Genomic DNA, 12,395 nt, shown 5'->3' on the forward strand with positions numbered 1-12,395 from the left:
TCACTTTTATTTTTCTTTAATCCAACAGCATATAAACCCAGAGCCACACTGACAGCAGACAGAATCATACCACTAGAGGGCAGCAAAACTGACCTGCTCTGTGGACGGATCTGATGACTGGAAGTTTGACTGGTTCAGAAATGATGATCAATATTCTGCAGCGACAGGAAACAGAGATCCAAACAGAGTTATCTCTGTCTCAGCGGGAGGAGAGTACAGCTGCAGAGGAAGAAGAAAATATTCAAGTTTTCAAACTGAAATAAGTGATAAAATCTCTGTTGTGAAAATTGGTAAGTTTATTTCTTAATTTTGTAATGAAATAAAAATCTCTCTTTAATCTAGAATTTGTTTATCAGTTGTGTTTTAGTCGCCATAATGTTGGAACCATAGTAAAACAGTAATTGCAAGACTGCACCTCTATTTGATGATGCCTTAAAATGAAATATTGATTCTGTTAATGTGAAGATTAATCATTTTTAATTGATACATTTGGAGTTTACATTCATCTTCGATTTGATGCTTCGCTAAAACCTTTTCGCTGCATCTCTCCAAATGTTGATTTGTTGCATTTTGAAGCTGTTTAGGGTTCAAATGTTCCTCTTACTGTTATTTGACTCTTACATAGTAATGTAACACCTTAAGTTTATTAGAGTTATTTTTTCTTTACAATGCAGGGAAGGATATACTCATTTGTAATGTTTCACATGTTTTCTGTAGTCTTGTTCTCTTAAGTAAAGGTTTTGAAATAAATATTCAGTCAGCTGTCAAAAATGACAAGTGCTGTCTTTGAGTTAGAAAACACAATTAACATGTTTGTTAAAATAAATTTAAAAAAATCATGGAGATTATGAGCTCAGAAATTAAAATAGTTTCTATAAAATTGTACTTTTGATTTATTAAATATTCAGCCAGAAAATATTTGCTTAAACATTGTTGATGTGGGTATCAGACAGGTGAACATTAGAGATAATATCAGGATATTTCTGTCTGTTTTCCGGATGAAAACTGTTTTGTTTTTGTTGAATAGTTCCCAAGCCGACTGTGATCCTTCAACCCAGTGGGTCTGTTGTATATAGAGAGAGAAAGTCACTCTGAGATGTGAGATCAAGGAAGGAGAAGAACTCAGTGGACAAATGAATGGAGAAAAAACAAGAAACATTCAAAAGATCCAGTGAATACAGCATCAATGACGTCTCTGAATATCACAGTGGGAGTTTACAGCTGTATGGCTACAGGAGATCATCAACAAACAGAATGGAGTGATGGCGTCACACTGACAGTGAAACGTGAGTCTGATTTAGAAACTTTATATTGTTTGGATTTAATATAAAAACCAGGTTTTCTGTTATTTCTGACTACAAACAAATAAAAGCAAGAGACTTTCTGTTAGATAAATAAAAACAGTTTCATTTCACTGAAGTAAACACTACAGAGTCACTCTGCAGTTCAATGTTAAGCCTTTAATGTGGTACTAAGCTATACTCAACATTTTAAGACAGTTTAGTGTTAAAATAAAGTAATTTTTTCCTGAAGTAAGTCATCTTATATGATTTAGTGATGTGGCCTTTGTGTTGAGGCATTAAAGAGCGTGTATTGAGTAATCAATGAGGGTTATTGTATCCAGGCTTGTGGTGTAGAACAGGCGATGACGTTTGAAGCCTCCCAATCGGACCGAATCACATGACTGATTCAGAAACCGGACCTTGTGAATCCAAATGCATTGCTGTTTCTCCTGTCATATTTTCTTCTTTCAAGACTGTATTGTATATGTTTGCAATGTTTAGTGAGTTTCTTTTATGCGACGGACGTATTTTCCCCTTGTCTGGCAATAATGTGGTTTTTCCTAATAAGTATTGCACATGTTGATAATAAATTATCACCAACAACCAAAACAGAGAAACCACCAAGCAAAGATTGGTCACTAATATGATTTTCTTTTCTTTCTTGTTTATTTAAAACCCACAGCAGATAACCCAGAGCCACACTGACAGCACACAGAACAATCATACCAGCAGGGGGCAGCATAACACTGACCTGCTCTGTGGACGAATCTGATGACTGGAAGTTTGATTGGTTCAGAAATGATCAACAATATTTTGCACCCCGGTTCAGAGGAAACAAAGATCCATTCAGAGTTATCTCTGTCTCAGAGAGAGGTCTCTACAGCTGCAGAGGAGGAAGAGGAAATCCAGTTTTTCATACAGAAACAAGCAACATTCAGAAAATTGGTGAGTTCAGTTCTATTCTGAAATAAAACAAAGAAATCTGCTTTAAAATATGTATATGTTTGATGGTCAAATTTTATTACTGTTTGTTGAGCTCAGTTTGTGGTTCACCTTAAAACATAACATGTCTTTTTTTCTTTGTTAGTAAATATAAAATATTTTATTTTCATATCATTTAATGAGGCTGATAATCATAAGCTATAAGAATTCAGCATTTTCAGTTTTTTGCTCAATATAATTTTCTGTCTTCTGATTGAATATTATACATTTTAGTGTCTGCGCCGACTGTGAAGCGGCATCCCAGCTGGCCTGTCGTATTCAGAGGAGAGACGGTCACTCTGAGATGTGAGATGGAGGACGATGAAGGAACTCAGTGGACGTATCAATGGAGTCCAGCCAATAGAAACTCTCCAACATCCAATGAATACAGGATCAACAGCGTCTCTGAGTCTGACAGTGGGAGTTACTATTGTATGGCTAGTAAAGGAGATCAGAACTCAGGCTGGAGTCGTTCCTTTCAACTGACAGTGAAATGTAAGTCTGACAGAAACATCCTCATTCTCACAATCCTAGAACACCAGACAACATTTTTGGATGCAAAACTCCTCACATCTGCATTAGTTCTCATGTTAAATGGTAAATCAGAAATAATTTGGTATTTTATAACAGGTTCAGGCTACTTTATGTGAGCCTGGCCTTTGCTTTCTTATGCAGCAACACTCAGTTCTAATCTCTCTTCAGTGCTCTGTCTGGGCTTTCTCCATTGACTTGGATTTTCTCCAGTAGAATTTCTATTGGGCCAATCAGAGAACAGAAGGAGAAGTTCTGATTGTTGCTTTTCTGTGTTGTTTTAGATTTGTACTCTGTCTGTAGTTTTAGAAATGGAAGTGAAGTTCAGTTGATTCTAGTCACTCTTCCAAATACTGGTTTTTGAAAGATTAGTTTAAAATATTTCTTTTTAATCAGGTAAATTGATTAGGACTGAATTCTAATTTTTAACAATAACCTGGCCAGGAAGCATGAAACATCAAACAGCATAAGTGACTCAGAAGTTAAAATTGATCTGAACAGATTGTTTCCTCAAACAAGACACTTTCTAAAGTTTGTCTTGTTTTCTGTTTCAACCAGCAAATCGACCCAAAGCCTCACTAACAGCAAGTAATAACATCATACCAGCAGGGGGCAGTGTAACACTGACCTGCCTTATTGACATTGGAGTTGGCTGGAAGTTTGACTGGTTCAAACTGGAGTCAGATTCTTCTGCAGCTCAGTCCATCAGAACCAGTGAATCAGACGGAGTCCTCTTCATCTCAGAGGGAGGAGAGTACGGCTGCAGAGGAGGAAGAGGAGATCCAGTTTTCTACACTGAAACCAGCGGAAAGGTCACTATTGAGAAAACAGGTAAACTTGTCTTTATTGTGACATGAAACATCTTTAGTGCTTCTTTGTTCATCAGTGGTGTTAAAAGTATTATGACTCCAGTGCAACGATCATCATCTGTAACTCCATCTAATGAAGCCTGAAAGCAGAAAATTTGCTCCTGTTCATGTTGATATTTAAACCAGACAATAAATTTCTATGTTGATATTGACAGAGGATTTACTGCAGCAACTTATGTCTGTTTGATGGAAAAACTGTCACAAATGTGATTATATGATGCAAACAGTGCAACATTCTGGCTGTAAGCCAGTAATTTATAGGAAGTGCATATTATATGTCTAATACTGCTTTGTTTTGCTTTATTGTTCTTTACCAGTGATCATTTTATTTTGTTAGTTATAATGAGAGTTATTAGACAGATATTCACATACACTGGATCAAAAGTTATTAAAATTGTTTTCTCAGTGTATGAAGTAAATCAAACAACATTTTCTTATTTTAGTTCAACCAGAACGACCAAATTATTTCTATTTGCTAAAATGAGATTAAAAAAAGCGTACTGAGCATTTTTGAGATTTTTTTGTAGCTTTCTCTGAATTAAGAAATGTATTTACCTTTTTTTCTTTAAGCTATCTGACTTGAGTCAAATCTTTTGGGTTTCCTTCCTCAACTTTTGATAGGTTAACTATCAATTAATTAGTTAACCTAATTAATTGATAGTTTCCTTAGCTTTCATAAATAAATAAAGTAGCAGATTATCATTGTGGCAGTTTGCTGTTATTCATACTTAGCAAAGCTTATGTAATGGACTCTTTTCTCACTTCAATTAACATTCAAGTTAATTGAAGGCGGACCTGAAACTCACTGCTTCCTTGTTTGAAATGACTTAAATGTCAAAAGCTGCAAAAAAATCCTTCAAAAGATATTTTCACTAAGTCTTCTGGCATTTAGCAAATAGAAATAGTTTTGTTAATTCTAACTAACTTAAAACAAGAGATTTGGTTTCAGACATTAGTAAATAAAATCTTAATATGTAATAAAATATTTCTACATGTGTGTAAGTATGTTTATACCTCCTCTCTCTCCAGCGTCTCGCCCTCAGCCTGTCCTCTCTGTGTCTCCATCATGGCCGAATCCTGGAGCCTCAGTGACTCTGAGCTGTGAGGGTTTGGAGCTTCAATCAGCAGGATGGAGGTTCTTCTGGTATAAAGCTGTTCCAAACCCAATCAGCAGTTCCTACAGCTATGAACTGCTTCCTGGCAGCATCACTGGGACTGAGCAGAACTCCTTCATCATTAATGGACCGACTCAACAGCAGGATATCAGTGCAGAGCAGGAAGAGGAGAACCAAAGTTTTACACTCGTGACAGTGAAGTAAAGTTTGTTTGGTCTGCAGGTCAGTTTGTTTCTGTTCTTTCATTTTGGATTTTTATTCCACAATTTGCATTGTTGATGAGCTCAGGTTTCTAATTAACGTTTTGAATAATCTATTGTGTTCCTCCTCCTTAGCTTTCATAAATAAATAAAGTAGCAGATTATCATTGTGGCAGTTTGCTGTTATTCATACTTAGCAAAGCTTATGTAATGGACTCTTTTCTCACTTAAAATAATTATATCAACAAATTTAATCAGATCAACATTTATTTCATGTTACTCATATCTTCTTTCTGTATTTTTTGTTGTTGTTTTTGGTGTCTTTGGTTTTACTTCCCTACTATAATGTCTGTTAACCACTAATCATTTTACAGCGTATTTTACAATCACAGCTCAATGAACATTGTTTTTCACATTTTCTCAACACAACTGCCAGGAGAAATTTTACACTATTCTGTGTGTTTTTTTCAGACTCTCATCCAGCAGCTTCTCTCTCAGTGAGTCCTGACAGAGTTCAACATTTCATTGATCAGTCTGTCACACTGAACTGCAGTGGGAATGACACCAAGTGGAGAGTGAAGAGGTTTACAGAATCAACCAGTCCATCATATGTTCAGTGCTTCAACTGGGAGATGATGTCTGGATCCTCATGTACCATTAACAGACTGGAGGATCACAGTGGAGTTTACTGGTGTGAGTCTGGATCAGGAGAATTCAGCAATGCAGTCAACATCACTGTACAAGGCAGGTTATAATTCAGTGTGTTTTCACTTGTCCCAGCATTTTAAACATTATTTATATTTCATCATATCTGAAGATACTGTAAACAACCCGTAGCAATCCAGTGATTCTTGAATTAAGTGGAAACATGTGCAGTGGATGGGTGTTAAAAGTTTCTCCTTCAAAACTCAGCAGCTTCTTTCTCTGACTGTTCTGCTTTGTAAACATCTGCTCCAGTAAGTAAAATGTGTCATTTGCTTTTTGAACAGAAACATGAAATGTGATTAAATTTGTTAAATTTATTAATATGCATAGTATAAATGTATGGAGGCCCTTGAGGACATGGGGTCTCCTTACTGTGCTGATCAGTAAATATGGCATAGTTGAATACTGCAAGCATTTCTTACGGTGGCCATCGTACTTTCTGCCATAAAGTAAGGCTTTCATAAGGTTTTTCCATGTATGTTAAAATCTCATTGTGAAATATCTGAAGTTTTATATATTTTTCTTTTGGACAGAAATGCACCACAGACATGTGATATAAACAGAAACTTTCCATAAGATGGAAAGAAACAAAAATACATTTTAACTGTTTGTACTATTTCTGAGATATTAATCTGTCACCTGACAGTTTTGATGGTGGAAACGGTATAAAGGGCCATTTTCATGTGTGGTTCCATCTCAACCTGACACAAGTGCAGTGAATAAATCCATTTTCATAATCTATTTTGTTATCTGTCACTGAAGTGGTTATCAGTTTTATTTCTGGTGTTTGAGATGCTCAGACTTTTACTCAAAAATTTTCCAAATTTTTTATTTACGATAAAATGGCAAAGAATCCAAAATGTGATAAAGGTGTCTGTTTCATACCGACTGTAAGTCTGGATGAGAATAAATCAATTTGTGGAGAAATGATAATATTAGGCACAATGCTTTAATAGAGTCATTGATACCGATGCTTTAAATCTTGTCTTTCACTGCAAATATTGCAGGTACAAAAGTGACAAAAACTAAAAGAAGTTTCCTAGCATCTTGTTCTTGATAGTGTTGACATTCTTCCAAAATATGTAAGAACTATTGTGTCAGGAATGAATGAAATACCCGGTGGTTGCTCTGAACAGTCAGTGGTAGAAACTTATTTTTCATTAATTGTCAGGGTAAAAATGTTTTCTTATGTTCAATGTTTCTCATTTCCAGGAACTGTATCCAGTCCTGTCAGCTCTTCATTTCCTGGGATGTTGATCGTTCGACTGCTTGTTGTAATCACTCTTGGTTTTCTCCTGCTGTTGATGATGTTGCGCTGCAGACAGTGTAAGGGTGGATATACAGCAACTTAGATAATAAAGTTTCAAATTCTTTAAATTTATTTAGATGAGGAACAAACAGGAAAAACAGCTTGCACTATAATGCATCAATTTTTCTTTTTTCCATCCAGATTTATGGTGCTTCAGGTCAGTACTCTGGTATTTACTTTTCTCTGGCCACAATCGTTCATCTTCCATCCCTGTTTGTATTTATTTCAGTATAACTCTTTGCATGATTTAGGTCAAAGGCCAGCAGTCAGAGCTCGACCACAAATCAAGGACCCAAACTGGGAGAGAGCCAAGTTTACAGCTCTCTGCTACACGGTCAGTAACTTTGATTTATATTTTATATTAGCTCCCTAAAAATATGATTTAAGATGATTTCATTTTCATTTATCAAAGACCAAAAACAGCCACACTGGATGTTATTCTAAGAAACACAGAAAAAGTTCAACATGGTTTACGCCTGATTCTGGTGCAAAAATCCCCAACATGATTAGGATTTTTCTACAGTCCAACACAGTGAGATATGAAAGCAATGCTGAATACATCTGCTGCATAAAACATGCTGCCCTCATATGTGGGATGTTTTCTAACTTTTAAACGGCAGCAAAAAAAAAAAAAAAAAAGTGAAATTAAAAAAATAACACCAAACATTTTAATATTCTAACATTTCAGGCTTTTGGCATAAAATGTGTGAGTTGTGGCAGATGACACTAAAGAAGACGTCACATTGAAAACTGCAAAAATACAAAAAGTTTTAAATTCTGAAGTTCAGACTTTCCTACTCTTGACATTTTCATTGCTTTGCAGGTGATGCTTCTGAATACGAGTCGATCCAACCAGCCACTATGAATAGTAAGTCCAATTCCTTTAAGAACGTCAAGATGCAGCGACCGACTGATTTCAGTAGTAAGACTTCCAGGATTTGAGATTAAAATCCAAAATATTTCAGAAACAGATTAATTCCAGGCTCTTGTTTTAGAAGATTAAGGCTTTAAAAATGAGCATTCCTCCAAAACATCAAAAACAAATGAACATATTTCCCACGGTGCTCCTGTGAAATATTGTGAAAATCAGGATCAGCATTGTGGAACACAATCAGTGAGAATAAAGTGGTTACGTTCAATTTATGTATTTGTTTTACCTTAATCGTGCATCATTTAGTTTTTGTTGATGATTTGTTGCATTAACAGACAGTTCTGATGACCCAGAGGACGATTATGTGAACAGCGCATAAAACCAGAAACTTCAGGTAAGTTTGTTCGGCTCCAGCGGTCAAAGTTTTCACTGAAATGTGTCATCATGCCAACAAACGCTGCAGATCATTACATCCCATCATGCAGGTCAGACGATCATGCCCTTTGCTTCAACTAGAAAGCAGCAGAATGCGTCAGATCAGAGAACCAGCTGAGGACTTTTAGAGTTCTGGATACCTGCACCACATTCATTGGCATTAATAGTTTTTAGAAACGTTGCTTAATAATTGGCCCAAAAGTTTAGGTGATTTATAACTTAGAAATGCTGAGCTAATATAACTTTTTATCATGGGCTTTATAATTCAAACCCAGCTACATCTGCCACAGATGATTGTTCTCTTGTAAAAATACCGAGGTCTCATTGTTGTTTTAAAACCCACTGAACGCTAAAGCAAAACGTAAAAACAGAGAAAATCAACATAAAGGTAGATAAAATCTGTATTTAGATTCATTTGTAAATTTGAATGTGCTTCTGTATAATTTATGTGAAATAATTTGCTAATTGTGCATTTTATTTTCTTTGTATTGGATTTTCACTATCACTGTAAAATGTTGCTGCTACATATTTGCTGCTACTGTAAATATTTGACAGCATTAACAGCAGCAGCTTTGTAATTAATGCTGTTATTACCAGCAGTAAAAAAAAAACATGAATGTGTTTGATCTCACGCTTTTCTCTTTCTCTACAGGAAAGTGGAGCCATGCAGCAACCGATGGAGAAGTTTACTCTGAAATCAGATCAAGAATGTTTCTGGAAAACAATGGAAAATAAGGGGAAAAAATCACCTATTTTCATGCATCTGTGAAGAATTTTTATCAACAAACATTTAATGCAACTGGAAAACAAAAGCTAGATTATATGCAAAAGTTGAAACAGATCAATGTAAAGATTTGTGTGCACTTATCCCATGCTGTATTATATGCAAATGTCCTTTAAAATGCAGCAATAACATCGTCGCATGTGAAAAGTGAAAAGTCTGTTGTTGAATTTAGCAAGGAACTTTCTCTTGACAATAACATTCATTTCTACATTTTTTATGAGATGTTTTAAGCTTTGTTTATTTTATTCACATCCAGAAACTTGGATAGAAATATATTGTATGTTTTTCTGTTTTTTAATTTCTCTTTTTCTTAACCTTTCTATGGCTACCAGCTCACTTTTAGTGGTGATTTTTCTATGCAGTACTAGCACATAATTGAACTTTAATAAAACATAAAAAATAAAAAAAAGTGACTCAATGTTTGTGCAATCAAAAAAAAATGTTCTGAGGATTTTTAAAAAGTAATTACTGCCCATCTGCAGTAATCGTCACACAAAAGTTTAATTTATGTGCATATTTTTCACTTCTAATGGCTACAATAGGCTAAACAGTCAATTTAATATACATTAAATTAAACAATACATTGTTCCATCCACTGTTAAATATATATAAAAAAGGCTGTGAATTTAATTAAAATAAGTTGCTTTTATAAGTTGTTTTTATTATTTATGTTGCCTTTAATTTAGACCAAAGCGAAGTTTAGACCAATGAACCACAAGGGGGCGCCAGATAATCCTTACAAATACAAGAAAGACGTTCGCTGTGCAAAATCCTCCAGAAAAGATCAGCATCCATGAATAAATGACAAAATACACATATAGATTACACTTATGCAAAAATAATGACTCATTACCCAAATAAGTCACCATTAGGTTTATTATTAGGTCAATTGTGAACATTTAGTTTATGTTTTGAAAGTTAAAATTGATCTTTGTTATTATTATTAATAATAGAATTGTAACATTATGAACCACCAGGGGGCTCCATATCACATATATGAGAAATAGAAAAACAGTTTTTATTGTCAAGCAAAGTGGGACATTCAGGTGTAACAGATATAAATGTTCACACAAAAAACTTCTTGAAGCGTTAAAACAATATATTAAAAAACAAGATGAACAAAAATAGTAATAATAATAAAATACAGTAAAGACAGAGTGGATGGTAGAAATGCAAGTTTTCATGCAAAGACATTGATGTTGTTGGAAGCAATGATGGTTATAAAGTTTAAAAGCTTCTGAGAGGAAGGATCTGTGATTACGCTCCTTTGTGCATTAAGGATGCAGCAGTTTGTCATTGAAGGAGTTCTGCAGTCCGGCTGCAGTAATTTCAGGTTTTTAGCTTCACACTCTGGTTTTTGTCCCTGTTGACACACAGACTGGTGCTGCTAACACCTTTTCTTTCTTTATCACTACGCCAATAGCAGACTGGAGCTGGATGGCTGAAGAGGTTTTAGCACAGACGACCCACAACATGGAAGACCTGGACTCAAATCGTGGCCTGGGATTTTTATGCATGGAGTTTCTTCCCATGAATCATGGATTCTCTCCAGGTAATCTGGTTTCCTATAATAGTTCTAATATGAGTTTTTTTAATGTCTCTCTCAGAAATGTTGACATCTGTTTAGGGTGAACCTCACCCCTCGCCTCTAGAGATAGACACCAGCGCCCCTTGTGGTGAATGGAAACTTGAACTCTCCAATTCGGCCCAGTTAGTCTTATTCATGATGACTTGATAAGTCATCATTTTATTTTCCTCCATCCTCTCACTGGTCTTCAAAGTAAGGGCGAAGTGTGAAGTGAGGAAACGCGGGATCACTTCTCTTCACAGTAAACATCCTGAGCATCAGGGTCATGAGTCCATGTGGAGTTCAAAGTTCAGTAACATCCTCTGAACTCAACAGTAGGTGACTCAGAAAAGACATTTGGTCAGCATCGTATCATCAGACACACATGGCCTTTAATAAGCGCAGAGCTGAAAGAAAATGTGAAATTCCAGATATTATTTTTTCGGGCAATTTATTAAAATGTGTATTCTGGCTTTTAGTGCACCTCACATTCAAACAAATGGCTTCCTTGTTGGTCGACATGAACTTGTCTGTATATTCTCGACATTGATGTCTGCGTCTGATGGGTCAGATCCATAATGTGCCTTTTGGTGGTTAAATTTTGGTTTCTGAGAACTTATTAAAGCAATGAACAAACAAAAATAAGGAACATGTTATACAAAGCACAAATATTTCTGGCCATGTATTTGCTGGTGTCAGCACGTCCGTTTATGGAAACGATCATTTGCTCACTGTTTGAGCTGCAACACCCTCAGCCAACCCAGAATGTATCATCTGTCCTGTTCTGCTGCCTATACAGCTTACCTGTCGTCTGCAGCTCTGCCTCAGTTTCCAGCCATCTTGTCTCCCAGTGGTTCGCCGACATTCTTGTCATTTGAACTGTTTTTGACTCGGCCTCCATTTCTTTCTGGGGTTGTTTTGCAGTGCTTGACCCCTGTCCTCCCTCTGTCCAGTCTTTTGTGTTCTGGATTTGTCAGCAGGTCTGATTTTTTTCTTCTTTTTTTTTTGTGTGCGGCCATTTAGATCATTGTTTATGTCCTGATTTATTGCGTCTGAATATTTCTGGCGTAGAGTCATGATGCATGTTTGCTATTATTGACACAAGAGTCAGATAAAATGCAACATCACACCTGATGTAGTAGAGATGATAAATAACCAGAGTCTCCAGTGAGCTATAATCTTTAACATGTTCTCTTCAGCATCAGTTTGGTGGCATGGGTACAAAGACGTTTAAAATCTACGGTTGTATGTTTGCCCACTCAGTGAATGTTACCAACAAGACTTCTGAAGCTCAATCGTCTCTGTGTCTTTTTTAATCCACAGCTTCTCTATTTTCTTTCATTGAGGAAATGAAACACTGGAAGCTAAATGTGTTCTGTTTTCTGGCAATACATTCATCTGGCAGCAATGACAATAATTTATTCTAAGGCTAAAACGGACGTTGCTTTAGAAACGTGTTTCGCTTGGTCCATTTCATTTTTCACAACTTAGAAGCCGTGTTGAGCTGAGCAGAAGACTCTGGCAACGTTTCGTACTTTTTTAATAGGTGTTATTTACATTTTCATAGCTGAGCTGCTATGTGGATGTGGTAAAGGCAACAGTTCTTAGAAAAATGCTTCTAAACTCATAAAAAGGAACTTGTATGTATGCACATGAACAAGTTGCCATGGTTTAAAAGATAAATATTTTGCTCCACTAGGCTTCAATGTATACTATGTTCGTTCTGACATTTGTTTATTCCTCTG

The sequence above is a fragment of the Poeciliopsis prolifica genome, unplaced genomic scaffold (assembly GCF_027474105.1).
Source record: "Poeciliopsis prolifica strain line A6 unplaced genomic scaffold, Auburn_PproV2 SCAFFOLD075, whole genome shotgun sequence".
In the NCBI taxonomy this organism is placed as follows: Eukaryota; Metazoa; Chordata; class Actinopteri; order Cyprinodontiformes; family Poeciliidae; genus Poeciliopsis; species Poeciliopsis prolifica.